General features: G+C 39.7%; 1 long non-coding RNA gene across 10 annotated transcripts; it reads right to left on the reverse strand.

Moving 5' to 3' along the window:
• Nucleotides 1–886: 886 nt before the first annotated feature.
• LOC127922580 (uncharacterized) lies at nt 887–7857 on the reverse strand. 10 transcript variants are annotated; one of them, XR_008111691.1, is made up of 5 exons: nt 7766–7780; nt 7295–7366; nt 7151–7222; nt 6401–6558; nt 887–2148 (listed from the first exon to the last, which is right to left on the reverse strand). It is a non-coding gene; the product is annotated as an uncharacterized LOC127922580 (long non-coding RNA). The 10 variants fall into 10 exon arrangements; XR_008111693.1 differs by lacking the exon at nt 7151–7222; XR_008111692.1 differs by lacking the exons at nt 7151–7222; nt 7295–7366 and adding an exon at nt 7583–7654.
• Between the last annotated feature and the right edge of the window lie 20 nt (nt 7858–7877).

The raw sequence follows: 7877 nt of genomic DNA on the forward strand, positions 1-7877 counted from the left end.
GACTAGGGCTCTCCAACCCTGTTTTCCATGTAGACTAGGGCTCTCAACCCTGTTTTCCATGTAGACTAGGGCTCTCCAACCCTGTTTTCCATGTAGACTAGGGCTCTCTAACCCTGTTTTCCATGTAGACTAGGGCTCTCCAACCGTTTTCCATGTAGACTAGGGCTCTCCAACCGTTTTCCATGTAGACTAGGGCTCTCCAACCCTGTTTTCCATGTAGACTAGGGCTCTCCAACCCTGTTTTCCATGTAGAATAGGGCTCTCCAACCCTGTTTTCCATGTAGAATAGGGCTCTCCAACCCTGTTTTCCATGTAGACTAGGGCTCTCCAACCCTGTTTTCCATGTAGAATAGGGCTCTCCAACCCTGTTTTCCATGTAGACTAGGGCTCTCTAACCCTGTTTTCCATGTAGACTAGGGCTCTCCAACCGTTTCCATGTAGACTAGGGCTCTCTAACCCTGTTTTCCATGTAGACTAGGGCTCTCCAACCCTGTTTTCCATGTAGACTAGGGCTCTCTAACCCTGTTTTCCATGTAGACTAGGGCTCTCCAACCGTTTTCCATGTAGACTAGGCTCTCCAACCCTGTTTTCCATGTAGAATAGGGCTCTCCAACCGTTTTCCATGTAGACTAGGGCTCTCCAACCCTGTTTTCCATGTAGACTAGGGCTCTCCAACCCTGTTCTTAGTATTAGAATCAGGTGCGCTAGATTAAGGTTGTAGTGAAATCCTGACAGTAGCTCTTCAGGAACAGGGTTGGAGAGAGCCCCCGATGTAGAACCACCATAAAATAAATATTTTCTATCAATCTTAAACACACCTTGGATTCACAGAATATATTTACATAAACTAAACAGGGCTCTATAGCATCAAAACAGATGCTAGACATTCACATATTCCAAGGTTTATTCGTCCCAAATCTAAAATACAGGGGATTGTACACTATTTAATTCTGACTCAAAGAGAACTGGGAAATTCAACAAGGATGTTCTATGGTAAAACAACAACAAAAACATTTATGACCGGTCTATGGTAAACCAACAAAAAAACATTTATGACCGGTCTAACATTAGTCTAGTACAGTTCAGGGCGTCTCAGGTGTAGAGAGACAAGTGCAGAAAACTATAGCTACAGATTTCTCTGGTGCAACAATGTGATTTTAACCCAAAGATATTTCACACACACACACACACATATCATCTATTTCTTAAGTCTTATATCTCCATTGAGGGAAGACCTGCACATTTATCACTCCTGTGTAAATTTACTAAATTGTAATTACTTCTCTACCATGGCCTATTTATTGCCTTACCTCCCCGTGCCATTTGCACAAACTGTATATAGACTTTTTTTTCCCCCTGTTGTGTTATTGACTGTACGTTTGTTTATCCCATGTTGCATGTTTACTCCGTGTGTAACTCTGTGTTGTTGTTTGTGTCACACTGCTTTGCTTCATCGGGTCGCAGTAAATGAGAACTTGTTCTCAACTGGCCTACCTGGTTAAATAAAGGTGAAAAAAAAAATAGAAATTGTGGCCTTTGCAGTTAGCCTTCAAAATAAAAGTAGGGCATAATTCTACTATATGTAATAATTTGCATTACTGTAATTTAACATACTTTTATTTTGAAAGCAAACCGCATAATTCCACTTGCCACACACACACAATTTTAATAAATGGGAGGAGCATTTTCTAAATTAAAAACTGACCACCTTGCAACTGAACACGAGACACTTGAGACTCCTGTTTCCTTGAGTCGAGGACGGCGTCACCGAGGCTGGTGAAGAATTCTCTGTGCTACAACGATCTTTGGTTAAAATCACATTATCTGCTGTAACAATCTGTAGTTAAGAAAACCGGTGGTCATGGTGAAAAAATGTCCTTTCCCAAAGAAACACACACACAGGAAGACAACACAGTACGATCAGTGTTGTAAAAGGTCAGGGGATAACATTGTAAAGCTGTAAGGGGAAGTGATGTCATGATCAAACTGCCATTCAGCTCCTCCCTCAAGAGTCATCGGCTTGAAATGCAGCATAATGTTTAATCCCACTAGGAGGGTTTACAGTTCACGGAATACTGCTACAACGACTCGCAGGAATTCTGGTTCTAGAATCCACTTCAGGAGGAAGCCCCGGCATCACGATATTGTCTGAAAGACAAATAAATAAAATAAATATATATACTATTGTAGTTTGAACAACATGCATAACATCAATATTAGGGTTGACTACTTTGAACATGCTTACGCAGGCACAGATTACATGTACAATATCTAGCCTAATACAAAATAATGCACAACCCTCATCTTTTGCATAGTGACCAGACTATGTCAAATGTACCAAAGTAGGTAAGTAGACATGGCTGTAAGTAGATACTAACAGGAAGAGTTAGACAACAACAAAAATATATATATAGTAAAAAAAAACCGCTTTAGTTAGTATTATTGTTTCTCCTCACTGTTTGCTAGTAAACTTAGCTAGCTAGCTTGATATACAATACTGTTCTTTACATCGGTTTTGAATCCTATCATTTTGTGCCATTGCAATGCATCCCGGTCATAATCATAAACAATTATGTTACATAGCTAGCTAGTAAAATTAAGTTGCCGATGTTACACATTTGCTAACAAAGTTACAAAACGCGAGGTTAAGCGCATAACATGTTAGCAGGCGCCAGGCTGACTAGCTACCCAACTTCAGTCATGTGCTTATATCGCTTTAGTTGTCTGGTTGTAAATGTTGTAGCTTTATCTACGACTAAAAAGAGAAGAGGTTTTACAATTCGAGATACAAAATAACTCTGATTGTAAAACATTTTCTCTTTTTAGTCATAGATATGGCTACCGGTAGTTATTTAGCTAACTTTGCTACCTAGCCAGCTAGCTAACCTACCGAGCTAAGTTAGCAAACAGAAACATAAATTACATCCCCCATGTTAGTAAGCAATACACAATATGGATTTCAGTAGATAAACTAAACATAGCTAGCTAGCTAGGTGGCACGCAGGAAAAATAACTTACTTATCTAGGCACCGTATTTGTCCTCTGCCTTCTTGGTGCTGGCCATTGGCTGTAGCTGAGCTTTTAACGTTAGCTAAATCCAACTCTTTGTTTCGAATCCTCTTCGCTATATTCCAGTCGAAAGGCACCGTGTAGCTTATAGACCGTAATAAAATGCTCCAATGGTAGAATTTGTGCTGTTGTTGAATCGTTTTGAAGACATGACTTGGTCAGTTCGTTCAGTTTGGCCCAAAACGATTATATTGTTGGTGTCCACTTCCTTTTTTTTTTAAAGCCCCCCTTGGGGGAGGGACAGGAGGTTTTTTTAAAGCCCCCCTTGGGGGAGGGACGGGAGTTTTTTTTAAAGCCCTCCTTGGGGGAGGGACGGGAGTTTTTTTTAAAGCCCTCCTTGGAGTAGGGACGGGAGTTTTTTTTAAAGCCCTCCTTGGGGGAGGGACGGGAGTTTTTTTTAAAGCCCTCCTTGGGGGAGGGACGGGAGTTTTTTTTTAAGCCCTCCTTGGGGGAGGGACGGATGTTTTTTTTAAAGCCCTCCTTGGGGGAGGGACGGGAGCCAGAGCACAAAGATGTAGTCTTTCAGAGACTGGAAAATGTTTTGTATGCTTGTATAATTAGTAATGAATCCGCTGATAGAGCCTTTGGACGTCTTTCAGCGATGTTCCTAACGAACGAGGACGACCACAAAAACAACATACGATCCGTATCACATAAACACTTCGCGAAATGCCACAAAAGAAGGACTACATTTATGTTTAGTCTCACACACTCCCATCAATACACCGAAAGTAGTCACCGGGTGTATCATTCAGCGTCCGAAGCCCAGACCCGCATATATATATATATATATATGAGTCATTGTACCATTGTATATATCATACTGTATATATATACTGAGTATACCAAACATTAGGAACACCTTCCTAATTAAGTTCGCCTTTCTCCTGGGCAATTATGTATGAAACACACCTCACTGTCCTAGAAATGCCTCGGGACACGATGAAAAACAAGCCCAGACTCCCCTTTAACTAACTATATCATACTATATATAGTACACACACACACACACACACACACACACACACACACACACACACGTGGAAAAACCCAGCATCGTTGCAGTTCTTTGACACATAAAGTATACTAGAGTTAACTAATTATATCACTGTGTAATGTACAGCTAACTATATCCTACTGTATATACTAGAGTTAACTAATTATATCACTGTAATGTACAGCTAACTATATCCTACTGTATATACTAGAGTTAACTAATTATATCACTGTGTAATGTACAGCTAACTATATCCTACTGTATATACTAGAGTTAACTAATTATATCACTGTAATGTACAGCTAACTATATCCTACTGTATATACTAGAGTTAACTAATTATATCACTGTAATGTACAGCTAACTATATCCTACTGTATATACTAGAGTTAACTAATTATATCACTGTGTAATGTACAGCTAACTATATCCTACTGTATATACTAGAGTTAACTAATTATATCACTGTAATGTACAGCTAACTATATCCTACTGTATATACTAGAGTTAACTAATTATATCACTGTGTAATGTACAGCTAACTATATCCTACTGTATATACTAGAGTTAACTAATTATATCACTGTAATGTACAGCTAACTATATCCTACTGTATATACTAGAGTTAACTAATTATAGCAAACTGTATATATAGTTAAAGTGGCAAAGTGTCATTTCAAAGTCTAAGAAAAGGTAGATCTGTTCTATGTGATCTATTTCTATGCGTCCCGTTCCTAAATTTTGTTTTTGAGACTTTTACTTTTGTACACCAGCTTCAAAAACAGGTGACAAGACAATATTTCTGTGTATGGAAAATATACTTCACAGAAATATAGATGTTACGATGACTCTCTACACTATACTAGATTATTATAGATGTTACAATGACTCTCTATACTAGATTATTATAGATGTTACAATGACTCTCTATACTATACTAGATTATTATAGATGTTACAATGACTCTCTACACTATACTAGATTATTATAGATGTTACAATGACTCTCTATACTAGATTATTATAGATGTTACAATGACTCTCTATACTATACTAGATTATTATAGATGTTACAATGACTCTCTACACTATACTAGATTATTATAGATGTTACAATGACTCTCTATACTATACTAGATTATTATAGATGTTACAATGACTCTCTACACTATACTAGATTATTATAGATGTTACAATGACTCTCTATACTATACTAGATTATTATAGATGTTACAATGACTCTCTACACTATACTAGATTATTATAGATGTTACAATGACTCTCTACACTATACTAGATTATTATAGATGTTACAATGACTCTCTACACTATACTAGATTATTATAGATGTTACAATGACTCTCTATACTAGATTATTATAGATGTTACAATGACTCTCTATACTAGATTATTATAGATGTTACAATGACTCTCTACACTATACTAGATTATTATAGATGTTACAATGACTCTCTACACTATACTAGATTATTATAGATGTTACAATGACTCTCTACACTATACTAGATTATTATAGATGTTACAATGACTCTCTACACTATACTAGATTATTATAGATGTTACAATGACTCTCTACACTATACTAGATTATTATAGATGTTACAATGACTCTCTACACTATACTAGATTATTATAGATGTTACAATGACTCTCTACACTATACTAGATTATTATAGATGTTACAATGACTCTCTACACTATACTAGATTATTATAGATGTTACAATGACTCTCTACACTATACTAGATTATTATAGATGTTACAATGACTCTCTACACTATACTAGATTATTATAGATGTTACAATGACTCTCTACACTATACTAGATTATTATAGATGTTACAATGACTCTCTACACTATACTAGATTATTATAGATGTTACAATGACTCTCTACACTATACTAGATTATTATAGATGTTACAATGACTCTCTACACTATACTAGATTATTATAGATGTTACAATGACTCTCTACACTATACTAGATTATTATAGATGTTACAATGACTCTCTACACTATACTAGATTATTATAGATGTTACAATGACTCTCTACACTATACTAGATTATTATAGATGTTACAATGACTCTCTACACTATACTAGATTATTATAGATGTTACAATGACTCTCTACACTATACTAGATTATTATAGATGTTACAATGACTCTCTACACTCTACTAGATTAACTATTTTGAGCTTTAGCAACCAGGAAATGGTGGATGGATTTCTACATCGTGTAACTAACGAATATCATAATGTATATAGAGTTAACTAATGAAATAAAGAAACGAGTTGCTGATTTCTCTTACTTTTCATCGGTAGACTTGTTGGTTTGGCTCAGTTCCTTGGAGTCGTCCAGCAGAGCATCTTTCTCCGTTAGTACGGTGACGGTCTGGCCTTTGATGGTCAGGTTCTTACAGCTAGCCAGCTTCTTAGCATCCTCCTCCCTCTCAAACAACACGGATGCCTAGAGAGAGGGATGGAGGGAGGAGAGAGAGAGAGAGAGAGAGGGGGATGGAGGGAGGAGAGAGAGGGGAGTGGCAGGAGGAGAGAGGGGGGAGTGGCAGGAGGAGAGAGGGGGGAGGGGCAGGAGGAGAGAGGGGGGGGTGGCAGGAGGAGAGAGGGGGGAGTGGCAGGAGGAGAGAGAGGGGAGTGGCAGGAGGAGAGAGAGGGGAGTGGCAGGAGGAGAGAGAGGGGAGTGGCAGGAGGAGAGAGAGGGGAGTGGCAGGAGGAGAGAGAGGGGAGTGGCAGGAGGAGAGAGGGGGAGTGGCAGGAGGAGAGAGGGGGGAGTGGCAGGAGGAGAGAGGGGGGAGTGGCAGGAGGAGAGAGGGGGGAGTGGCAGGAGGAGAGAGAGGGGGAGGGTGGTGGGAGGAGAAAGAGAGAGAGCGTTTAGTTTATTAGACCACTCGTTTTTTTTAATTTTTTTTTTTAAATACACCAAAACCAATATGAAGAGGAGCGGAGGAGGACGGAAGAGAGATGTATTTGTGGTTGATTAGTCGTGTCTTTGGACATGACGGGGAACATCAACGAAGGGGAAGACCGGTGTTTGTAAATACCTGCTGTATGGGCTTGAACTATAGGAACGATTGGGGTTCGGGGAACTCCGGACATCTGGTAGGATACAGTACCTGCTGTATGGGCTTGAACTATAGGAACGATTGGGGTTCGGGGAACTCCGGACATCTGGTAAGATACAGTACCTGCTGTATGGGCTTGAACTATAGGAACGATTGGGGTTCGGGGAACTCCGGACATCTGGTAGGATACAGTACCTGCTGTATGGGCTTGAACTATAGGAACGATTGGGGTTCGGGGAACTCCGGACATCTGGTAAGATACAGTACCTGCTGTATGGGCTTGAACTATAGGAACGATTGGGGTTCGGGGAACTCCGGACATCTGGTAAGATACAGTACCTGCTGTATGGGCTTGAACTATAGGAACGATTGGGGTTCGGGGAACTCCGGACATCTGGTAAGATACAGTACCTGCTGTATGGGCTTGAACTATAGGAACGATTGGGGTTCGGGGAACTCCGGACATCTGGTAGGATACAGTACCTGCTGGACGATTGGGGTTGGGAACTCCGGACATCTAAGATACAGTACCTGCTGTATGGGCTTGAACTATAGGGGGTTCGGGAACTCCGGACATCTGGTAAGATACAGTACCTGCTGTATGGGCTTGAACTATAGGAACGATTGGGGTTCGGGGAACTCCGGACATCTGGTAGGATACAGTACCTGCTGTATGGGCTTGAACTATAGGAACGATTGGGGTTCG

This window comes from Oncorhynchus keta, unplaced genomic scaffold (assembly GCF_023373465.1).
Source record: "Oncorhynchus keta strain PuntledgeMale-10-30-2019 unplaced genomic scaffold, Oket_V2 Un_contig_26307_pilon_pilon, whole genome shotgun sequence".
Classification (NCBI taxonomy): domain Eukaryota; kingdom Metazoa; phylum Chordata; class Actinopteri; order Salmoniformes; family Salmonidae; genus Oncorhynchus; species Oncorhynchus keta.